The sequence below is a fragment of the Solanum tuberosum genome, unplaced genomic scaffold, assembly GCF_000226075.1.
Source record: "Solanum tuberosum cultivar DM 1-3 516 R44 unplaced genomic scaffold, SolTub_3.0 scf00287, whole genome shotgun sequence".
NCBI classification, from domain to species: Eukaryota; Viridiplantae; Streptophyta; class Magnoliopsida; order Solanales; family Solanaceae; genus Solanum; species Solanum tuberosum.
In genome coordinates this window covers 242267-267087 of record NW_006239211.1, presented here as the reverse complement: position 1 = coordinate 267087, position 24821 = coordinate 242267, and the positions used below count along the sequence as shown (strand labels likewise).

The 24821-nt window shown below is 35.4% G+C and overlaps 1 pseudogene; it reads right to left on the bottom strand.

The window, feature by feature from the left end:
- Positions 1-12722: 12722 nt before the first annotated feature.
- Positions 12723-17973, bottom strand: LOC102581908 (probable LRR receptor-like serine/threonine-protein kinase MRH1; annotated as a pseudogene).
- Between the last annotated feature and the right edge of the window lie 6848 nt (positions 17974-24821).

Below are 24821 nucleotides of genomic sequence, written 5' to 3'. Positions count from 1 at the left end.
TGGTTCTAGGATTGTCTCAAACCACGTCTAGTAGAGTCTTGTTCATAAATGTGAAGCGCGCTACATTTATGAATAGTAGGCTATTAGATGCTTAGGAAACTTCACTTCTTCATTCTCTAAATCGTGCCATAAAATTTAACTCTATAAGATCTCTCCCTCTCTTATCCGATGGCCTTTAGTATTTGACTACTCGAAGGGCTCATGCTGGCCAATTATGGCTATGTGACTAAATAGGACTTGATATGCTAGATTTAGATGTCATTCTTATGATGGATTGGTAGTATTATTGTTATGCTCTTATGTGATTGTAGAACCCGTATAGACAAATTGGTTAGTTCCCAAATGAGCCTATCTGAGAGTGGGAGGGGGAAAATCCATGCCATAAGTTTGTATTATGTTTTGTCTTAAAGTTGACTTTGAGGGTTGCATGTACTACCCAGTTAAGGTAGGGGGAGAAGAGTTCAAGTGTGGTTACATCGACAATAAGGGTGAGGGATTTCACAAGGATGAATCTTCCAGAGTTCCAAGGGTTGAAAGTTGAGGAATATCCTCATGAGTTTATTAATGATATTTATAATATATAGTGAAAATTATGGGAGTGTCAACGGTGGAAAATGTGGAATTTGTTGTTTATTAACTCAAGGGTGTTTCTCAAGTTTGGTTCAACTAATGGAAGGAACAGAGGTATATTGATATGGGTCCTCTTGATTAGAAGAAATTCAATAGGCTTTTCCTTGATCGTTTCTTTACTCTTGAGATGAGAGAGGCAAAGGTGATTGAGTTCATTAATCTCCGTCAAGGGAAAATGAGTGGGAAAAAGTATGCAGTAAATTTTACTCAATTGTCTAAGTATGCTCTGACTATGGTTGTCAATTCTAGGGTAAGGATTAGTATGTTTGCATCAGTGTGCCCGAAATAGTGGTCAAAGAGTGCTAAACCTCCATGTTGATTAAGGAGATGGATATATTTCCTTTGATGATACATGTCCAACAAATTGAAGAGGAGAAGTAAAATAGAAAATTCAATGGAATCAAAGAGCGCAACGACCAGTGATGGTGACTTTTCCTCATTCTAAGTCCGGTGGACATAATTGTTTTCAATTCCGACAAAAGTTCTCCTGTCAAGGTTCTTCTAATGTTCTAGATTTAAAACTCAACAAGGATAGGGAGTCTAATCGAAGCTTTAAGAAAGTAGTGGAAATGTACCTTCTATTCTCGCTTGCCAAAAGTGTGGCAAGAGTCACTTGGGAAAATGCTTAGCCGGTACAGATGTTTGCTATGGTTGTGGGAAGAGAGGAAAAAATATGAGATATTGTCCATTACAAACTACTAAGGGAAAGGATGGTAGGAAAGCCCAACCTAATTACTCTGGTTTGGGTGCTCCTCGCCAGAATATGTAATACCTGGAAAATTAGTAGGTTAAACTAGTGCTTTACGTGAGGGTTCTAGAGTTTGACGTGAGGGTTAGAATCATAAATATGACTTCCCGTACTTAGAATGAAGGTTTTAATGCTAGGGCATCAAGGTACGACCCCCCAAAGACCAACCAAGGGTCCTTGAGGGGGACCCAAAACAACCCCTAGAAACTACCCATAAATGGGCCACTTACGGATGGGACTAACGCCCAGTAGGTGGACCCACACCCAATGGGAAGGGGCCGTGGGTCAAGACCCCAATTTAGGACCTGCAGTCCACCACTTACGGAGCACCAGTACGCCCCGTGGACCCATCCACATTCCGTGGGCGTGGTCTCATAGGTGAGGCTGCCTTGGTCCTTAAATGGGTCAAGTTGGGGGATTAAGGGAAATTTCCATGATTAATTAGGGGTTAAGTGGTGTCATTTTATTAGTAATTAGAGAACCTATATAAATCTATTAGACCCCTAATTAAGTCATCCTAAAATCATTATTTCAATTCACTAAAGAACCCATCTTCCCCAAAAAAATCTTCTCTCTAAAAAATTCAAGAAGAAGAAGAAGAAGAAGAAGAGAAGCAAGTTAGGGAAAATTCCTCCGTTGATGCAAGCTTGGTGAGGGATTTATAATCAAGGTATGATAGCTTATTCATCCATGGAGCCCCCTAGGTTTCCCCCAATTGTGAAGGAAAACCCCTAATTCTAGCTAGGGTTTATTCTAATATTGTGGGTTAAGTTGAGTATGATTCCAATTGAGTGGATAGTACTTGTTTATGATTGATTTAGTAATGAATCATGCTATTAAGATGATATAATATAATTTTCATGGGTAACCCTAGTTTAATTAATGAATTGTAGTAATGTGGGTTTAGGCCTTAAAGAGAGAAATTGAAGACTTAGATATGATCTTCTAGAATTGATGATATGAGTAGTAATTGTTCAAGAATAAAAGCATGTAAACATGAATTGAATTGGACTATAGTATTTATGATGGATCATGACTATTAAAGCATGAACTTGAACCTTTATTATGATTTTAGTATGATTTCTCATGTATTCATGATTAACATATGATTTTAGGGTGAAGTTGATATGGTTGAGTTTTATGCCATGAAAGGGGAATTGAGGGCTTAGATGTGATCTTATAAGATTGATGAATTACTTTTTAGATCACCTAGATATGAATTGCCTAAATGTAAAGCCTATAGACATGAATTGAATGTGATTAGGGCTGTATGATGAATCATGATGTGTGGTGATTGATATTGAGTTAACATGATAATATGTGATTAGAAGTACTATAGAATAAAGCATGTGGTCAAGTTGTCTTGAGAATTAGGCATATATGATGACCATGTGAAGTATTGCTTAAAAGTAAGGCTTGTAGTATGAATGTGATTTCTAAAGCCTTGAGGGTAAAAGCTAACATGAATAAACAAGGAATGTTAAGGCTTTGAGAGTGAAACTATTATGTATATTGAATTGTATATGGTGTGATTGTGGAAGGACTTTACCCACATGACCTATATTATGAGTATATGAGATTATGCATGAAGTGACTTGATTACTTGAATTGTGATTATATCCATGTCTAATGTAGTCATTCTAGATGTGTAGATTTGATATAAGCCTTGATCCTTGAAAGGGAAATATATGATATTATGCATGTTTATGAAGATTATGTACATGCTTTAAGAACACTTTGAGGGTAAAGTGATTATGACTATGATGATCTTGTGTGTGTTGTTGAAAGGACATCCTCATATGTAAAGTGGTTCCTTCTACCTCATTGAGTCCGGGTTCCCAACATATGTATCTCATGAGATGGAAACCTTCTACTTCAGTGAGTCCGGGTTTCTAGTAGAAATATCCTTATCCCATAAACTACGTGCCCCCGTAGGTTATTAGCTATTGGATCCATCTAAAGCTAACACGCCATGGTTCTACCTTAGGCAAGTAGGACAACCCTTTTCGGTGTGGGTAACACCAGATTCCATGAAAGCTCACATGGTCTATTTTGGTTAAGGCTAATTCCCACAAGGTCAAGTCTAGTATGAACTATGCTTACTGATGAAGCTTTACTTAGCATGAGTGAGATTTATGGGGTCTTATTAATGCATTGCACAATTATGCTTTGAGGGTAGTTATGATAAGATGATTTATGTAATGAACATGTTTATGACTTATGGTTATGATGCATGCTTATATTGTAAGTTGCTTTCCAATACATGTGTGACTAAAGGTGAATGTTTCCTTGTCTTTGAGACATAAGCTAAGGATGTGATTAAGAAGGTAATAAAAATAAATGAGAACCTAAAGTTACTTGCTTAGTACGGATGAGATTATAGGATCTTATGCACATATTGCACAAGCTTGCCTTTAGGTGACTTATGAAATGACTCTCTTATATGATGTTGACTGAGATGCATTGACTATGTCTATGACTATGTTGTTGTCTCTTATGCTTATGACTTATGTTATTGTCTCTTATGAATATGCTATATGTCTTATATTGACTAATGTCTCTTATATGGTCATGTTGATGATTTATGCTAGCTATCTTATTTAATACATTTTGTGCTAATGCATACTTTTGCCTACACTCTTACCAAATATAGGGTTCAGTGATTTGAGTTCCATTCTTGAGGATAGGTTTCTAAGGAGCAAGTAGTTGAAGACTTGATGAGTCCTCATAGCTTTGGGGACAAAGCCGCCATTTCCTTTTATGTCTTTCTTTAGGTTTTGAGACTATTGTATGGGCAATGTCCCAAGAGTTACTCAAAGTTGTAATAGATGGTTTGAGACAAAGTGTAGTAAGACTTCCGCTTGCTTTTATAAAGACTTCGATTGTATGGATAAAGTTTTAAAATTTCCGTACTTTTCTATTATCTTATGTTATGATATGTTAAGGGCCTGTATGAGACCCACTTCGGGGTCAAGTACGCCATGTTACATCTAGGGTGTACTCCTAGATCGTGACAAAATAACTTTATGCACTTTAGACTTGGCAGGCTATGTCAGACACAATTTAGTATTCCACACTTATGTTTAGATTTCTAATATGATATGAGACCTTTTTTCCCTATTATCTCTTGTTATATATTTTTTACGTCATTCTTATTTCAAGTAGCTTGTTTCGGGTCTCTCGGGATTCTATTCTCCATGTTACACCTAGGGTTACTTTTGGCTCGTGACATAATGTCAAAAATACGTGTAAACTATATTTTTTTTTTTACTTTCATACATAAACTATTGAGAGTGTGAGAAACACACCTAAATTATCATTCATTTGTTTGAGAAACACCTCAAGTAATATGTGATGGTGGGTGTATTACAATCTCTCTTTTTAAAGTGAAAAGGGTATGATATACCCTCAATTTTGTCTTTTACAACTGATATTCTCATCGTTATAAAAGTGGCTCGTATATACCCATATTGTTACATAAGGACTCACATCTACCCTTTTCCTTTAACGGAGGTGAAACTATTTATTTTAAATTTATTTTTTGTTAAAAATATTCATGTAGGGGTATGTTTGATCCTTCTCACATGTACATATTTTATTTCTGTGATTCAACAACTAATTTGGATTTATTATTTTGATGATCAAGTTTATTTTTCACTAACTTTCTTATAAAATTTATCATCGATGCCCAAAGTTTTTTTTTACAAATACAAAAAAAAATTTACAACATACACGCAAAAAAGCAGTGTTAAATTTTTTTTCTTACTTTTTTCTCTTATTCCATTCACACTTCTTTCTTTTTATTTCTCATATTTTTACTAAAGAATAAAAGAAAAAAAATAAGAAACCCAAATAATGATAATCAAAGAAGTCAAAAAAGAAATCATGTATTAGAAGGATCATATATCCCTACATGATTTTAAAAAAAATCAAAAATAATTTATATAATATTATTATTTTTTCACTTCCGTTAGATGAAAAGGGTATATGTGAGTCACTTTTGTAACAATAGAGATATATGTGGGCCACTTTTGTAACAATAGAGATATATGTGAGCCACTTTTATAATGATAGGAGTATATGTGACCCACTTTTATAGCGAGGGGTATATCATCTCTAAATGACAAAGTTCAGAGGTATATCAGACATTTTTCCTTTTTAAAAAACATAATTACCACATCGAAAAAATTTCACTATAGCAGAAAGTTCAAAATTAAAAAGACTAAAGTAAACACACCTAAACTATCTCATTTTTTGAGTTTCACACCTAAAGTATTGGAAGTGTGAGAAACACACCTAAATTATCACTTATAAGTTTGAGAAACACACCTTAAATTATATGTAATGATATGTGTATTGCATTCTCTCTTTCTACGCTCAACCTCATCTCAAAGGTATTTCTCCTCGATCCTACAAATGTCATAAGTGTAAGTCGGGGTGATTTTCACATTTGTCTTGGCCACAAAGGGCACACCAGCCGTTTAGCACAACTCAATGATCAGGCACGAGAATGGAAGATAGGTTTGGTTTTTCTGAGCTAGTGTGGCAATATTTGGAGCAATGATCATCCCCAAATCATACTTCTCCCTCTCAATAATCGACCCCAACAAAGCCGTTTTCGGATTGGGAATGATGGATTCATTCTGTGATAATATCAAAGAACTACCCACGAACCCGAGCTAGTATCACGTTACCATACTTATGTCTTTCTTCTCAATTACTACAACCCTCGCAATCCATAAAGGAGTAGCATCACTTAATAATGGAGCAAGCCACCACCTCAACTCATCTACAGTCCTCCTGAGTTTACTTGATGACTCATGACAGATTCTCATCGTGCAAGGGTGTTTGTGGGGCACGGGCTTTTGTAAATTGTTATAACTTATGATATCTAATGTTAAATCATATTTCAAGATACCTATTCAGCACACCATGCATGGATAACCTCTTCTACTATAGAATTGTTCGTTGCCTCATAACTTTTAGACAATTAAGTAGTCGATGAGCTACCGTAGGAGTTGGGGATGGCAAGGTCACATCAATAGGATCATGAACTGCTTTGGATCGAATCTCACTCCACTTAAATTATTTATGGCACTTATGGGACTGGACAATACACAGGGGGTACTAGACCCATCCCTATCAACTTCATGGACAGACTTCCACTAGGATTATTCCAAGGGATCAGATTTTTCACTATCTTCATCCTCTCGAGATTCAAAAACCTTCTTTTTTCCCTTACCGCTCACACACTTAGACTTGTGTTGTGCGGGTTGTTAAGTAGCTTCTGTTTGCCCTTATCACTCATGCACTTAGACTTGTGTTGTGTGGGTTGCTATGTAGCTAGAGGTTTCACTATTACTATCCCCTTTTGTTTCTTGGGCATGTGAAGAAGAGGAATATTTAGTGTGGTCTACTTCATTGATATCACTCTTTCACAAGGAATAGCTATAAAACATATCACAACATAAGATAAAACAATGAAAGTGAGTGTTAGATGAAAATGTAGTCTATTTCTTGCCAAATAGGCCAGTGGATCGCCGAAAACACTTGGCGGTAAGAGAGAATCATCACTGAATTTCATAGTGGCTCCCCTCAAATGAATTAACAAATTCTTTTTTTAGGGGGGGGGGGTGTTTGGCGATATACCAAATCCATTTAGCAAGCCTGATGAAGGTCACCAAATGTTCACAACTCAAGAACTCCACGACTGTTAAAATTGCCACACTTTGGTGCCATTCGGTGCATCGCTGAATGTTCGGTGTACCACCAAAATAGCTCAGACCCATCGCTCAAGTGACACCCATGCATAAATTAAAACCAAACGAATCTCAAAATGCATATCACAATCAACATTCAACTTGCCCACATGGATTCTAAAACAAGGGTACTCATAGTTCTCCTAATTTCACCAGAACTCCTAATAAAATGACGATTTTCCCTTAAAACGTCACCATATCTATCATTAAACCAATCAAGTCGTTTGTTTAATCACATGCTACTCAGACTTCACCAATGTTTAAAAAATAACTTCATGGCACAATCACCTACACATACCCAACAATAATCAATGAACAAGCACTAAATCATTCACTACCAAGTTTCACAACCCAATACCATTAACCACCACCAATTGAAATGCACAAGTTCAATCTTCGAATAAAAAATAGGAAATCACAATGAATAAGTTAGGCATTCAATCAAATAAAAGACTGTCTATTAACAATCATGAGATAATTTAAAAGAGTAAAGGATAAACAAAACCAACCTTTTAAATAATTCAAGTATTCGGATGCACATGGGGTAGGGGACAGTGGGAATGCAATCCAAATTGAAGATATTATAACTTGATGAAATTATTTTATAGCAAAGAGAAAAAAACAGTAAGAAAGAAATTAGGTGAATGAAAGAGGAAAGAAGAATTAATGAAAGATTTAGAGGGTTCAAGCTTAAAATTAAAAAATGACCTTTGGTCTTTAGGTCATGACACTTCAGTGATCTCGACTAACTATGAGAATAGTTTGGTGGATCACCGATGGTGGTATGTAACTTACTAATCCTCTCTAAATGGCTTCAATGGTATGTTAAATTCTGCGACAGCCAAACCATCACCAAAATGCACTCAACTAATCGTCAAATTACCAATGCGTTACCAAAATGTCAACTCAAGGAACTGGGAGTACTGTGATTTTTGGAGATACTCCGAATGGTTTGGCAATACCCTAATGGGTGCCTGCTTCGCCTTCTTTTCCGGTGCTTTCATATCCAACTCCAACCTACATATTTAACACACGTCATTAAAATGACGTAAAGTAAACCTTAGGTTGCCTCTTAAGAAGCACCTTAGTTTACGTCATGGCACGATATGGACACGCACTATAAACGTCTTTGTTCGACCAGTCGGTCTCACAGTCAGGCAGGCTTATACCATTACGCTCAGGAGCAGAATCTTAGCTTGAGTCTACCTTCGGTGTCATCCAAATAGATCACTTCAATGACGGCCACCCCATGGCATTCTTCAAACTATAGTTTCAAACGCTGCCCATTCACCTTGAACTTATAACCTTCCTCATTGTCCAATTAAATATCTCTATTACAAGATACATGAACCATAAAAAATGGTCGGGACCACTTTGACTTCGATCTGCTAGGAAACAACCGCAACCTTGAATTGTAGAGCAACACTGAATCACCTACTCTAAACTCTCTTTCCAAGATCATGGAATCATGCCATATTTTCATCCTTTCCTTGCATATGGGTGAACTTCCGTAGGATTTCAAACGAAATTCTTCCATTTCATGCAATTGGTTCACTCTTTCATTGGAAGCTTCATCTCAAATAAAATTCAATTTTTTCAAATCCCACAATACTTTGTGTTCCAATCAATGAGAAAGTGAAAATATTTTCCAAAAATAAGTTGATACGGAGACATGTCAATATGAGTCTTGAAAGCGGTTTGATATGTCAATAGGGAATCATCCAATTTTCGTGACCAATCTATCATATTTGCATTCACCGTTTTGGCCAAAATTCCTTTGATCTCCCTTTTGGTTACCTCAACTTGGCCACTCATTTGTGGGTGATAGGGGCTGACAACTTTGTGTTTGACTCCACTCTTACTTAACAATGTCTCAAACATCCAATTACAAAAATGGGATCCCCCAACACTAATGATAGCTCAGGTGGTTCTGACTCTTAGGAAAATGCATTTCTTGAGGAATTGTGCACACTCTTACCTTTATTCGTATGTAAGGTAACCCATATAACCACTTAGAGATTTTTAAGGAAGGCGACAAGGGCCGACGAAGGGTGCAAAACGAAAAGTTTTTTCTAGTCCCCCCTGAACCAAGGGTGTTTGTGGGGGGGGGGGATATGCCACGACGAAACAAGAGAATGAAAGGCCTCTTTGCATTGTATGATCTTTAACCTCCCACAATGATGGTTTTGTTGTTTTGGGGAGTGTTGAAGTTTGCTTCTTCGGAAGACCTTTCTTGGTCATCAATACAACTTGTTCTTAATAGAACCATTCTTATTCTCTGAACAATTGGAAAGACACATAATCAACCATCACCAAAATGTATTTGTTCCCATATGAGCTCACAAATGGACCCATGAAGTAAATGCCTCACATACCAAACAATTCCACCTCAGGAATGGGAATGAGAGGTAATTCATCAGGACACACCCCGATGTTTTTGATATTGCATACAAGTTTTGACAAGGGCATTGGCATCGTGATACAGCAATCACCAACAGAAACCACTTTGAAGGACTTTAGAAGCTGTTCACATTCCACTCGGATGTCCACCCACGGGGGACGCATGACAAGCCTCAAGAATCAAATTATTCTCCATTTACGAAACATATCTCCAGTATACATTATCAACACACTCCTAAAACAAATATGGCTCATCCGAATAATGTCACTTAACATAAAAAAAATAAACCTCTTCCTTTGGTACAAATTTAGTCCTTCGGGTAAAATACCACAAACAATATAATTTGCGAAATCCGCATACCAAGGGACAATAGGGGCGGACCCACCCTTGGCCAAGGGGTGTCAAGCGAGACCCCTTCACCGGAAAATTATATTTTATATAGAGGTTTGGTTTAATATATATATATATATATATAAAAGATACTTTTTAAGGCAAGTGAAAGGCTTAACCTAGTGGTTAAGGGGTTGCAAAAGTTCCTTAGGGTTGTGTGTTCAAGCCGTGTTGGCCTCATAATTATTATTTTTTATCTTCTTACTACAACCATTGACACCTCTTCATGAGAATCCTGGGTCCGCCACTGGGGGATTCAGTTCGGGATTCTCAAATTTTGGCTTCAGTAATTCGGTAATTCGTAATTAAAAATAGATATCAAATATCAAAATTTTAAATTTTGGTTTGATAATTCGGTAATCGATAAATTAAACTTAAGTTTGGTACGGTATTCGGTAATACCGTATTTAAGTTATAGCCGATTGTATTACAAAGTTAATATTATTTCTCCAATCATTTCTATTTTTTTTATGTAGAGGCACGATATAATAATAGATCAATAAGTAAGAAGACATCAAGAAAATCAAATTGATACAAGTAAAAGACATATGTATTTGGATGACTTATGCTTATTCTTTTGACTTTTTCTTTGGACTTCTACTAATGAGCAATGGACGTGGTGATATATGACCTTCATTAAATAAATAATTCGGTATTCGGAAAATACCAAATATCAAACGGTACTAATGTCTCATACCAAACCCAAACCAGAATACCATAATTCTAAAATTTTATTCCCTAATACCATACCAAATATCGAATTACCGAATACCAAATTATGAAAAATTTCAGTTCGGTTCGATAATTCAATTTTTGGTATTTTATGTCAGCCTTACTCATCAATGTCCCTTTCACCAAAATTCACACAATTGGATTCAAGATGAGATAAGTTATCTGCCACTTGATTTCACAACTTTTCTATTCTTGACCTCTACTTGGATTGAAGTCTTTAGAAAAATATACTCAACTTTTCGCACATAACTTAGATTGACGTATGGTTTGAATCATTGAAAACTAGACACAAATTTCTTTAAATAATATGGGTATTTACCCCCATAACTCATAAATTTCAATATTTCAGGTCTAATCACAAGCATTTTGGGATTGTTTGGTAAGCCACTCTGGTAATTGGGTGTAATTACACTGTTTGATTTGTTTGGTTGGCCATGTAATTACCTGGTCAACATGCAATTGAGTGTAATTGGCATGGGTTAATTACACTCTTCAATTCTCAAGGAGCGGCAGTGAATTGCTGGTAATTACACGATGTAATTACAAGCTGATTACTTTTAAATTTCTTCTTTTAATTTCTATTTTTTTTTTTTTTATTAATATTCTAAAAAAATTTAAAGTTTATTTTTTATTTTTTATATTTCATTTCCTTTTCATTCTCAACCTTTACTTCATGTGATTCCATGCAATTTTTTGTATTATCTATTTTTTATTTTTTATTGTCATAATTTTCATAGTATTCTAATTTTTAAATTAAGGTAGAATTCATTGTTGAGTAAGGTTATAGAGACTTAAATTTTCCTTTTCTTCTAAATGATATTTATGTATGTTATGTGGAAATTTGACACAAGACTAATTTGTTTTGAATTAGAACTTATGTTATATTTTCAATTTCATTTGTTTTAGTAGTATTGACTTGAGACTTCACAATGCAAGTCATTTATTTTTTAGTTAGACTTAATAAATTATCTTTTTGTCAAATATTTTAGTAATTTTTTTTTTTTTTGTCAAACATGCATTTCATGATGTTCATAGAAATCTTGTACTTTTCGTTTTTATGATTAGTTCAATTGAAATATACTAATTTGAAAAATCAATTAGTTTTCATAATATTAGTTAAGAACATATGTTTATTGGTAATATATTATCAAAAGACAATATATATCTTAAAAATTAAATTTAATATCATTTATAAAGTTTCTTATTTGTCTAATATAAATTTTAAATAATAAACTTTTATTTAAAAAATTTAATATAATCTTATGATTGCAATTGTCGATCCAAACAGTAAATGTGTAATTACACTTTATCAAACAAACAGATCAGTGTAATTACTGCCTTATTAATTACACTAATTCCAGTTACTAGGTGGCTTTCCAACCAAACCCTTAGTGAATCGAAAGCTAATCCGAAGTTATGATCGGTTACATAAAGTGTCACGAAAATAGAAAATTACATTTCATAAACTAGCTAAAAGAAAAGTAAGCCCAACAAATTCAAATAAATAAAGTATTAGTTAGCTCTAATATCTAAACAATTCCTTATTTATACCATATGCTCTTTGACAACTTGGAAATAATGAAAAAATAGATAGCACTAGAACGTCCTTTGAATATTTTGATCTTAAGCTAAAGATATATTCAATGTATGAGAATGTCCTTTGAATCTTTTGATATCAAACATATCGTGTGAAATGTTGAAATGAAAGAGTTACGAGAAATAACATACTATTTTATAAAGAGAAGTATAGCACATATTGAAATAGATGGGGCATTAGTTAGCTCTAAAAAACATCTTGTATAACAAGCACTTTGACAACCACCTGAGAATCAAGAAAACGTTTATAAGATCTCTTTGCTTCGAGATTAACCTAGATGAAATATTGAAAACAACCAAGTTCAAATTTTGCTTGTACAAACCAAACTCTTGAGCACAAATGGGCAAAGACTATGAAGAATATCCCACCAAGGAAAGGGGTATAACTAGATTTGTTGCAGAGACCACGAAAAATAATGAAAGAATGAAGCAACAAATCTTGAGAATATCGAGGAATAGTGGGAAAACAGAAAAAACATTAGGTATGTAAGGGGTTGAGTCTAAGGAGTAACCAGTTTTATATATCATGTATGGTGTATTTATACATAGCAAAGCAATAGCCAACTTACAAAGTAGACAAACAAATCAGGCTAAGCTGCCTCAGAAGATAAGAGCTCGAGTTCAGCCCACCAGAGGGGAGAAAGCCTTGGAACTGCAGCATCAGGCGATATATCAATCGCTTCCCTTAATTTTGCAATGACTTCAGTTATCGTTGGTCTCTTCCTTATATTTTCTTGAAGGCATTCTTCAATTACCACATAGATAGCCATAAGCTCATTATTTTTGAAGGACTTGAGTGTTGGATCAACCAAGGAGCTCACATTCATCTTATCTTTAAGGTATTGCTCCGCCTAAATAAAATAATAGTTATCAATATGCTTTTGCATTGGTATAAGTCTGAAAGAAAAGACATTCACACAAGAAAATGCATGCAGACTAGGGAACGCATTGTAACGATCAAGTATAAGAAAATAAGGGAAACATATGAAGGAGATTTACCCAGTTCAGAAGAGATCCTTGTTCTTCTGAATAAGGTGACTTTCCAGAAATTATTTCTAGTAACAGAATCCCAAAACTATAGATATTTGTTTCAAGATCAGCAAGAGCTGACAGCTCAGAATTTTCTAAATCATCCCTAGAGTCCTTAGACTTGGCTATTAGTTCTGACCAGAAACCAATCTCTGTAATCTGTGAAAATATAAAAAATTCTACTTCAATATGAAATACAAATGAAAAATGGTTTTTAGTTCAATATGGTAGATAAATTGTATATACATATTGAAGAAGATGGAGCAGACCTTAGCAGCATAATCGTCAGTCAAAAATATGGCATTTGAATCTAAGCTGGAATGGGGCACTGGAGGATTTAGATCATGCATGTACTGAAGACAATATGCTGTCCCCATTATGGCTCTCATCCTTGCAGACCATTCAAGAGGATCGGTTTCTTCAATTGACACAATTAAACTTATATTTTAAGTCATTCTAAACATCTTTTTTTTAAAATAAAATAATAAGAAGTGTTATTCTGAACTAACTCCAGCCATCATTGTGAGTAATTAAAGCTGAATTGTGGACAACAAAGAATCTTACCGTGTAGATGCACAGAAAGAGTTCCATTTGGAGCATAGTCAAAGACCATCATCCTAGTGAAAGGTTCATCCTCCTTACAGTATCCAATAAGATTAACAAAATTTTTGTGGTTCACTCTTGAAAGTGTATCAATCTGTTCAATAACACAATCACAAAATGTCATGTCTTTTACAACCGAAAAGGATGAAGAGATAACAACAATGTCATTATGTGAAGTGTAAGACTGTGAGATATATGGAGAGATAATATTTTATTTTTGATGTAAATGGAAACAACAAACCTTCTTCCTAAAGGCTATTTCTGAACTCTCAGACCAATCTTCGAGAGAAGTTAGAGTAGTCGAGGCAACAACAATCTCTACTCCACTAGAAAGAGTTCCCTTGTAGATTATATATGCATCATGACTACTAATTATATTGCTAAAATCCTCACATGCTGTTTCAAGCTCAGACCTGTTAAGCTTAGGGACCCCTGCAATGAGAAACAATTTTTTGCAATCAACATCAGGATTATACCTTCTTTTATGGCTGTGATTTAGGACTATTATCAACCAACAGTGATTTTGTCATTGAATATCAGAATGTGGACAGAATATTAACAGTAATTCTTGTCACAAATTTCAATTGAAGTACCGATGACAAATGCTTTTTGCAGCTGTCCACTCAACCCAGTCTTCCAAGGGCCTATTGGTTTTGCAGCTCTGCTTCTGTAAACTAAGAACACGGCTACAACAACAATGAGCAGAAAAAACCCAAAACCTCCAACTAAATACTTCCATGTATCACCAGATTTTTGGGCAGGTGGAGCTTGTCTATTAGTTGGCTATTTAACAACACTACTTGACTGTCCCATTGGATTTGGTTTGGATTGAGACTCAGGCTGTCGTTGCGAGGCAGGTAAGGGTGTAGGAGGTGTTCCTTAGGTATTTTTCACAGCATGAAATGACCCACTACTTCTGGTGCTTGGCACTGAAACAATAGGACCCAAATGTTTCCCAGCATTGGCAGAAACAGCAGCAAGGTTGCTAGATTGTTCTACTAACTTGTGGCGTGCGATATTCGCCTGGTTCTAAATAGTATGGATGATGTGAGGCCTAGATGAACCTGCTAAAAAAGAAGAGTGAAAACAATCTTTTGTGCACTTTCAACATAATTCCTGCTAATGATGTGGGGTAAAACTTTTTCACTCACTTGGTAGGTTGTCAGAGGAATACCCTATCTGATTATCCAATGAGCCACTTCCAAGTTGTCTGGAGAACCTTTATTGACACAAAGACGCTTCTAGAGTGATAAAATGTAAGTAGAAACACATGGTGATTGAAAACCATTTAGTTACTTACAGAGTGAAATAACGCACAAGTGTCCCTTTAAGTGGTCTGATAAAGGAGTCTACGGTCTTTAATGGTATCAAACTGCCATGACAAATGCTGCCAGAAACAGACATCAAATTACCAGAGAGAAGCAGGCAAATGAAAATATCTGATTAAGAAGGTAAGTGCTATTGAAAGTAACCATGCTATTATGTTTGATAGTCAGTATTCTATGTAAGAGTTAAAGCTATCTGAGAAGAGTATCTTGATAAAAAATTAAAATAAATTAGAACCAATATGATAACTTGATGCTCTCTTGATTCCAGGATCAATCCCAAGATCTCCAATATATTGCATCCCTCATCCTCAACCCCAGCCTTGGATGGATGCAATGACTGGAAAATCACCTCCTTGTAGTTTACAAAGCTTTTTCGTTTGAGTTGATGTATGGTCAAGTATTAGTATTAGATGTCAAACTAGACAGTAAATTTCAAGCATTAGCAGCACAAGTCATTGCATCGCCACATCTATGAAATCACCTATCTCCCAGGCTTTATTTGAATTCACATAAACCACAATATTCCTTGTTGTCATTAATACTCAACTTTATCAACTTGTGTTCACCCACCCCCTCACTCCCACCAAGAAAACCTTATGACAGGAGTTATGACCATTTCTGAAAATAATGGCAGCCTGAAATGGCTTAAATACAAATTTCATACATTTCAAACATCTTTGCATGTTGATATTTGGTTACATAAATGTAACAAGAACCAGAACACAGATATAAAAGGTCCAATAAAACCAAAACAACCTTACCAGTGTGCAAATTTTCTATTTAAACAGCATGTTCCCCCAGCAGCAGGGGTGAGTGCTTCGTCAAATTGCAATTTGGAGAGCAAACGAAGCTTCCCAATTTCAAATGGAATTTTTCCTTCCAAGTTGTTGTTACGAATCAACCTGTGAAAAGGTATAAGACACGGTTCAAAAGAATCTTTTTAATGGTTCTTCCTCATGAATACTCACATATATAAACTAATATAGGCAGCACACATCTTCACATGCACACAAATTAAATTATGAACTCACAAGCTTCTTAGCGCATGCAGGTCTCCTATTTCTGCTGGAATTCTCCCACTCAAATTATTATCTGTCAAGTCAAGCACTTCCAACCTTCGAAGTCATCCAAATTCTTTTGGAATGGCACCAAAAAAATTGTTTTCTGACAGCACACTGTGAGTCAATCATAGAGAAAAAAAATGTTTAAATTGTTAAGATTAAAAAAGGAGTCATACACAACACACAAGAAGATACAACATGCAAGATGATGAAAACTATGATTATTAGACATGGAACTAATTATCTTTAGTCTATTCCACCCAATTTACTAATCTACTACTTTTTGTTATGCAGATTTTCTGCAAGTTATGTTTTCAAGTTGTCTATTAAACCCCTCTTATGCCTAATAAAAATTGAGAGACATTTTCAACATTATTTAGCTGCACCATCTTTAAAAAAATAGCAACAGTAGTATCCAAAGCCCCATTGATCTTATGGGATCTGTGAGTTCTTCTAAAGAACTATTGTCAACCCATTTTTAACTTGTCAAGGCTATTTTTAACCCACCAGGACTATTTTCAATCCATTTTTTAGAACTCATTAGGGGTTATTTTCAACCTATGCTTATTTTCAATGCGCAAGGCTATTTTAAACCAATTTTCAACCATGACAAGTAACAATCTCTCTTTCATTGTCCCATAAATTTTCACTACCAAAAACTATCAGATTTGGTCAGTGAAAATGAATTCATATCTTGAAACCTATGATTTATGGAATATTGTAACGGAAGAACGATCCTTAGAAACACTCCTTTCAAATCCTATCATTGTCCAGAGGCAAGCTCTTTCAAAAGAGCTTCCAAACAAGACAAGATTATTTAGGGAGTTTTTTTAAGCACAAAACCAAAAGAAGAAGAGGAAAATCAATTTTTTTTATAAAAAATTGCATGTTAAAAAAGAAATCAAAAGAAGGAGGTATTTTTAAGCTGCCAGGCTATTTTCAACCAATACTAAGTTTTAATCAATTTTCAACCATGACAAGCAACAATCTCTCTTTCATTCCCCACAAATTTGCACCTATGAACTAAAAAAGCAAAAAACATTTTGTCGTAGGTAAGAACTTACATTGATCTTAAGTGAGTGAGATTCCCAAGCTCTGGTGCCAATGTGCCTTCCAAAGAATTCCCATGAAGATCCCTAAACAGAGAAGAAAAAGAAAATAATTAACAACATGAGAGATAGCTCAAAAGTCAAAACATATGAGTTCATCTTTTGCACATCTGTTGTCATTAAAATAAATCTAACAGATTTGTTCTTAACTAAAAAAGAAACAAAACATTACAATTATAAAGTAAGTTTTATGGAATTGAATACTCATTAACAGATATGATCGTATGTAACAAGGGACTTACAACATTTGCACTTTGCCTGCCAGACACTGTACTCCAAACCACATACATGGGTCACAATGATCAAGATTCCAGTTTGCAAGAATTCCATATGGATCACAATCCACTTTAGATCGTAGTCCTAACAATGCCAATCCTTGTTTTGTAAAATAGACCAATCCAATATTCAAATGGACATAACAAACTAGATACAACTAAGACATAAACACCAAAACCAGTAGGACAGTCCAAACATAGAATATAATTACCTTCAGAATTGAGTGAGCTACATTCGTGAACGTGATAAAGAATAATCAGAAGTGCAAGATATGATAACTTGAATCCATAAGTATTCCATCTACCACCCATTGCTAGCAGAACCATGTGTAGCAGTGGTTGAGGCAGTAATAATATCTGCCACTAGCCAGGACTCTATACAAAATGCCACACAAAATCGCCAGTTTTTAATATGCAATAACTCTCCGAGCGATGAAGATCACTCGGATACACGAGACAATTTTACAAGTAGAAGAAAAAGAAAAAATAGCTATTTTCTTATATACACAAATCTATTCTATAAACTATACAACAAGCAATTATAAAATAAAAATATCAACTTGCTCAACACAAATGACCAAATCAGGGTCTCTCATTTTCTGTGCTTCTAAATTTAGGTTATAACACCTCCATTTTCATCAACAACTGCGCAAACAAGGATCGATGAACTTCCAAAATTAAGCTTTAGCTGAAAAAGTAAAGCAGAAATAACATTTATTACTTTCCTTAAAAAGATAATTATTGCACAAAAAATACAAGCCAAAAACATAAAAGACTCTTAATATAAAAAGATAACCAGAGAATAACCATATTCACAACCAATAAAATGTAAGGATATGTGAAAAAATAAATTTACCAGAAAGTAGGGACAAAAGGGCAGTCAATGAAATCTTTGTTGCTGCTTTTGTTTCAGATTATACAAAAAAATAATAATGCAGGTAGCTAATGATGAAACAAAGGTTTTAATGGATGATTTGAGACTCCAAAAGTCATCAAAACACAAGAAATTGACGTCAAAATTTTCAACAAAATGAAGAAAAAATATTGAATTGATTAATTAAAATCAAAGAATGAATTAATTTTCTTGACTACCCCTTTTGCAGGATGATCTCAGAAAAAGAACCTCTCTTCGACCATCTCTCTGAAAGAGGGTTGAGAAAAAAAAGAAGAAGAAAAACTTTCTCTCTCTTGTTTTCTCTCTCTAAAAGGTTTTCTGTTAAACACCACCCCTGTCAATAAGCTCTGTTGTTTTTTCCCACTTTTTTCTGGGGAAATTTTCCATGGACGAACTTATTTTTCTTACCATATATATATTTTTGATTAATCTCAATAATTTTAACATATTTTAATTAGACGATAAGTCGGGTCGACTCAATGAGCAATTAATTGTCGACCCGAAAACAAAGAGGGGAGGGAGATGAGGAACCCCATAGTTCGAAATAATTGTATGTTGTTCTATCTATGTTGACTGGGTCCTACAAATATTTTGTTCCCTCTACTTCTATATTTGCAATTTGACAACAATTGATTAATTCACAAACATGTAAATGCGAGAAAATGAAGTCAAAGTAATACTCCCACCTTTCATTTTATATGTCACTTTTTTACTTTGCACTTGCATTAAGAAATAATGTAACTTTACCGTTTTACCTTTGTTTAATTTTTTTGGAACTCAAGTTTTCAATCAATGAATATGAATTAATTTATTTGATTAATTAATTTAACCAATGAACATCAATCATTTACTTAGCTTTTCTAAGTTGGTCAAATGTATATTTTCAAGGCTAATAACTCACAAGGGTAAAAATGGAACAATATGGTAATTTATGTATTGATTTTATGAAATGACAGGTATTATGGACCAACTATTTATAGAAAGGGATGACATATAAAATGAGGCGGAGGGAGTACTTCTTTTATCCTACAATAGTGATCTACTATTGACTTGACATACTTTTTAAGAAATAATAAATAATATGGATAATATTACTATATTATTCTTTGACTTTATTAAATTTAATGATTTGAAAAATGTGTCAGATGATAAATAATATCTAATAGCAAGGATAAAATAGATACAAAAGGTAAATTATCTCTTGATTTTTAAAATCGGACAAGTATTGTTGGACAATTATATTTAGTATAGTGGACAACTATTGTTGGACAGAGGGAGTAATACAAAAGAATTTGTTATAAGATTGTCTTCATTATGACATTAATATTTTGAAAATATGGAAAAAATTATGAGGGCCGGGGAGGAGTGGGGAGGTGTCGAATTAATGAGCATGTAGTGGAGAAGTGGGTATTACTATACATAATGGTGAAATTATATTTTGAGGTTATGGACATTCACATTTAAATAAGGTTGAATTCATCCACAGACACCGAAAATTGACATTATTCACTTAGACAATCGTAACACCTCGAATTTTGGAAAAGGGAGAAAGGACCATTTTGGACGGAAGTCTGGTTCTACAGGTCCCATCTACGGACTGTGGAAAGAGGAAAAATAAAATTTTCAAAAACAAGTCCCAGTACCTTTTTACGGTTCACCAGGACGGTCTGTCATTCTATGTATGAGTTGTAGATAAGTCTCGTAGGTGAGTCTCAGACTTAGTGAAATTTTGAAAGTTAAAGTTGGTTTCTATGGTTGATGTCTACGGACCGTAGGAAGACCTACGAACCGTAGACATGTTCCGTCAAAAGTTGGTCCAAATAATAGTTTCTGAACTTTTCTACGGTTGACCAGTACGGTCTGTAGAAAGTCCTACGGACAGTAGGTCTGAACCGTAAGTCAAGTCCGACAGTTATTTTTAAAAAGTTTTTGGGTCTTTTCCTAATTATTTTAATCCAACACTACGTTGTTTCTCCTCCTACCCTAAGCCCTATATAAGGTTTTTGAATCCTAAAACTACCCGCTTCAACACCATTCTCCTAATTCCCCAAAACCTAACAAAATTCACTCCCTAAATTTCTCTCAACCTAAGGAAGAAGAAGAAGAAGAAGCTAGGATTCAATTTCAAGTCTCCAATCCTCCATTCTTAGTGGGCTTCTAGAATTAAGGTATGTGGGTGTGACAACAACTAAAGTAGGGGACTTCACTAGAATAAATCCCCTGGAGTTTCATGGTTCCAGGATTGAGGAAGATCCTCAAAAGTTCATTGATGAGGTATACAAGGTTTTGATGATCATGGGTGTGACGCCGGTGGAAAAGGCAAAATTGACCGCTTATAAACTTAAGAGTGTTGCTCAAGTTTTGTTCAACCAATGGAAGGAAGAGAGGGCGGTTGATGTGGGTCCTTTTGATTGAGAGAAGTTTAAGGGTGATTTCCTTGATATGTTCTTTCCCCTCAAGATGAGAGAGTCAAAGGTACTTGAATTCATTAACCTTCGTCAAGGGAATATGAGTGTGAAGGAGTATGTATTGAAGTTCACACAATTGTCTAGGTATGCTCCTACTATGGTTGTCAACTTTAGGGCAAGGATGAGTAAGCTTGTTTCGGGTGTGTTCGAAATGATGGTTAAGGAATGTCGTACTGCCATGCTCATAAAAGAAATAGACATTTCTCGTCTAATGATTCATTCTCAACAAATTGAAGAGGAGAAACTTAAGGAAAAGTCTAGGGAGGGAAAGAGAGCAAAGACCGGTGATTGTGAGTTTTCACATTCAAGGTTCGATAGATATGGTTGTTCTAAGTGCTGACAAAGTTTTTCCGGTCAAGGTTCCTCCAATACTCCGACTTCTAAGTTCAACAAAGAAAGGGTGTCTAACCCTAAGACTCAAGGAGGAAATAGTGGTTGAAATGGTTCTTTGGTTCCACATGCCAAAAGTGTGACAAGGGTCATTGGGGAAAATGTTAGATGGGTACAAAAAATTGCTTTGGTTTTGGTAAAAGTGGTCACCGCTTGAGAGATTTTGCATCTAGAGCTGACAAGGGGAAGGATAGTAGGCAGGCTCCACCTAGTGGTTCGGGTTCAAGTGCTCCAAAGCAAAGCTGGTTTTATGCACTTCAAACTTGTCATGATCAAGAGGGTTCTCTCGATGTGGTTATTGGTATGTTGAAAGTTTTTCATCTTGATGTTTAAGCTTTGCTTGATCCCGGTGTTACTTTGTCTTTTATGACGTTATATGTGTCTATGAGGTTTGATGTTCTTTCGGATGTGTTGATAGACCCTTTTTCTGTCTCTACACATATTGGTGAATCTATTGTGGCTAAGAGAGTCTATAGTAATTGTCTCGTCTCATTATCCCATAGAGCCACTCATGTTGATCTCATAAAGCTTGATATGTTATATGTCGATGTTATTCTTGGTATGGATTGACTCCATTCTTGTTATGCTTCTATTGATTATAGAACTCGAGTGATCAAGTTTCAGTTTTCGAATGAGTCCGTCCTAGAGTGGAAAGTGGGAAATTATAAGCCTAAGGGCCAGTTTGTTTCTTGTCTAATAGCTAGAAAAATTATTTCTAAGGGTTGCATATACCATCTTGTTAGGGATATAGATTCTGAAACCCCTATCTTTGAGTCAATCCCCATTGTAAATGAGTCTTCGAAAGTGTTTCTCGATGATCTACCTGGTGTTCCTCCCTAAAGGGAAATAGACTTTGGTATTGACATTCTACCTAATATGATACATATATCTATTCCTCCTTAACGAATGGCTCTGGCAAAACTTAAGGAATTGAAAGAGCAATTGAATGATTTGTTGAATAAGAGTTTCATCTGACCGAGTATCTCTCCATGGGTGCTCTAGTTTTTTTTGTTCGTAAAAAAGATGGTTCACTTCACATGTGTATGGATTACCGGCAATTGAACAAGGTTACCATAAAGAATAAGTATCCTCTTTCAAGGATAGATGATTTGTTTGATCATCTACAATGAGCGAGCTTTTTCTCTAAGATTGACCTCTGGTCGAGCTGTCACCAATTGAGGTTGAAGGAAGATGACATTCCGAAGACGGTTTTTCAATCTCGGTTTGGTCATTATTAGTTTTAGTAATGTTCATTGGTTTAACTAAAGCTCCGGTCGCATATATGGACTTGATGAATAGAGTGTTTAGACAATATCTTGACATGTTTGTGACTGTATTTATCGATGACATTTTGATTTACTCAAGGAGTGAGGATGAGCACACTGATCATTTGAGGATTTTGTTGCAAATACTCAAGGACTAACAAATCTTTGTAAAGTTTAGTAAATTCGAGTTTTGGTTGAGATTTGTGGCTTTTCTTGGTCAAACTATTTTTGGTAAGGGTATTAAGGTAGATCCTAAGAAGACATATGCGGTTAAGAGTTAGCCTAGAACATTATCCTCTTCGGATATTATGAGCTTTTTGGGTTTGGCTGGTTATTATAGCAGGTTTGTGAAAGGATTTTCTTCAATTGCCTCTCCTTTGATTGCATTGAACCAAAAAAAAGTTAAGTTCTTATGGTCGGAAGCGTGTGGGAAGAGTTTCCAAGAGTTGAAAGATAGACTTACCTCTGCTCCAGTGTTGTCTTTACCGAAAGGGTTTGATGGGTTTGTGGTTTATTGTGATGTTTCAAGAGTTGGACTAGGGTGTGTTCTTATGCAAAATGTGAAAATTATTGCTTATGCTTTCACAGTAACTTAAGATTCATGAAAAGAAATATCCTACCCATGATTTGGAACTAGCGGCAGTTGTGTTTACCTTAAAGATTTGGAGGAATTACTTATATGGTGTCCATGTTAATGTTTTCACTGACCACAAAAGTTTGCAATATGTGTTTAGGCAAAAGGATCTAAATCTTCGCCAAAGGAGGTGACTTGAGTTGCTAAAGGATTATGACATGGGTGTTCTCTATCACCCGGTAAGGCGAATGTGGTGGTGGATGCTCTTAGTTGACTATCAATGGGTAGTGTTGCTCATGTGGAGGAAGATAAAACAGAGTTTGTTCGTGATGTTCATAGATTAGCTCTATTGAGTGTTTGGTTGGTGGATTCTAATAAAGGTAGTGTTATTGTTCAAAATGGTTTAGAATCATCCTTTTTGTCAGACGTAAAATCCAAGCAAGTTCTCGATCCCATTTTGGTTGAATTAAAGGAAGTGGTGCTTAAAAAGTCTATTGAGGCCTTCTCCCGGGGGAGATGGTGTGCTTCGATATCAGGGTCAGTTGTGTGTTCCCAACATCGATGACTTGAGAGGGTAAATCTTATCGAAATCCCATAGTTCTCGATATTCCATCACCCGGGAGCCACCAAGATGTGATGTGACTTGCGGGAGGTCTATTGGTGGGATGTATGAAGAAGGATATTGTGGATTTTGTGTCTAAGTGTCCTAATTGTCAACAAGTGTAAGTTGAGCATAAAAAACCGGGAGACTTGTCCCAAGATATTAGCATTCCTACTTGGAAGTGAGAAGATTTGAATATGGACTTTAATGTTGGTTTAGTCTGCACCCAATGAAAACACAACTCGATTTGGGTTATAGTAGATCGTATGACGAAGTCAGTTCATTTCATTCCCGTCAAGGTTTCTTATTTGGCGGAAAACTATGCTAAGTTGTATCTATGGGAGATGGATAGGTTTTATGGAGTTCCCCTATCCGTTATCTATGATCGTGGTACCCAATTTACTTCTCAATTTTGAAAGTCTTTCAAAAAAGGCCTCAGTACTCGTGTTAAGCTTAATACGGCCTTTCATCCTCAAACCGATGGGCAAGTAGAACGGACCATCCAAACTTTAGAAGATATGTTGAGAGCTTGTGGCATTGACTTCAAGGGTAATTAGTATGATCATTTGCCTTTGATTGAATTTGCTTATAATAATAGCTATCATGCAAGCATTGGTATGGCTCAATTTGAGACTCTTTATAGTAGTAGGTGTAGATTTCCCATAGGTTTGTTTGAAATAGGTGAGGTTTCTTTGATAGGTCCCAAATTGTTACATGAGGCTATGGAGAAAGTTTAGCTTATTAGAGAAAGGTTGAAACAACTCAAAGTCGACAAACGTCCTGTGCCGATGTTAGAAGGAGAGATCTTGAGTTTGATACATATGATTGGGTTTTCTTGAAGATTTCACTCGTAAAGGGTGTAATGACGTTTGGAAAGAAAGATAAGTTAAGTCCCTATTATGTGGGCCCATATCAGATTTTGAGGCGTATTGGTAAGGTTGCTTATGAACTTGATTTGCCTAATGAC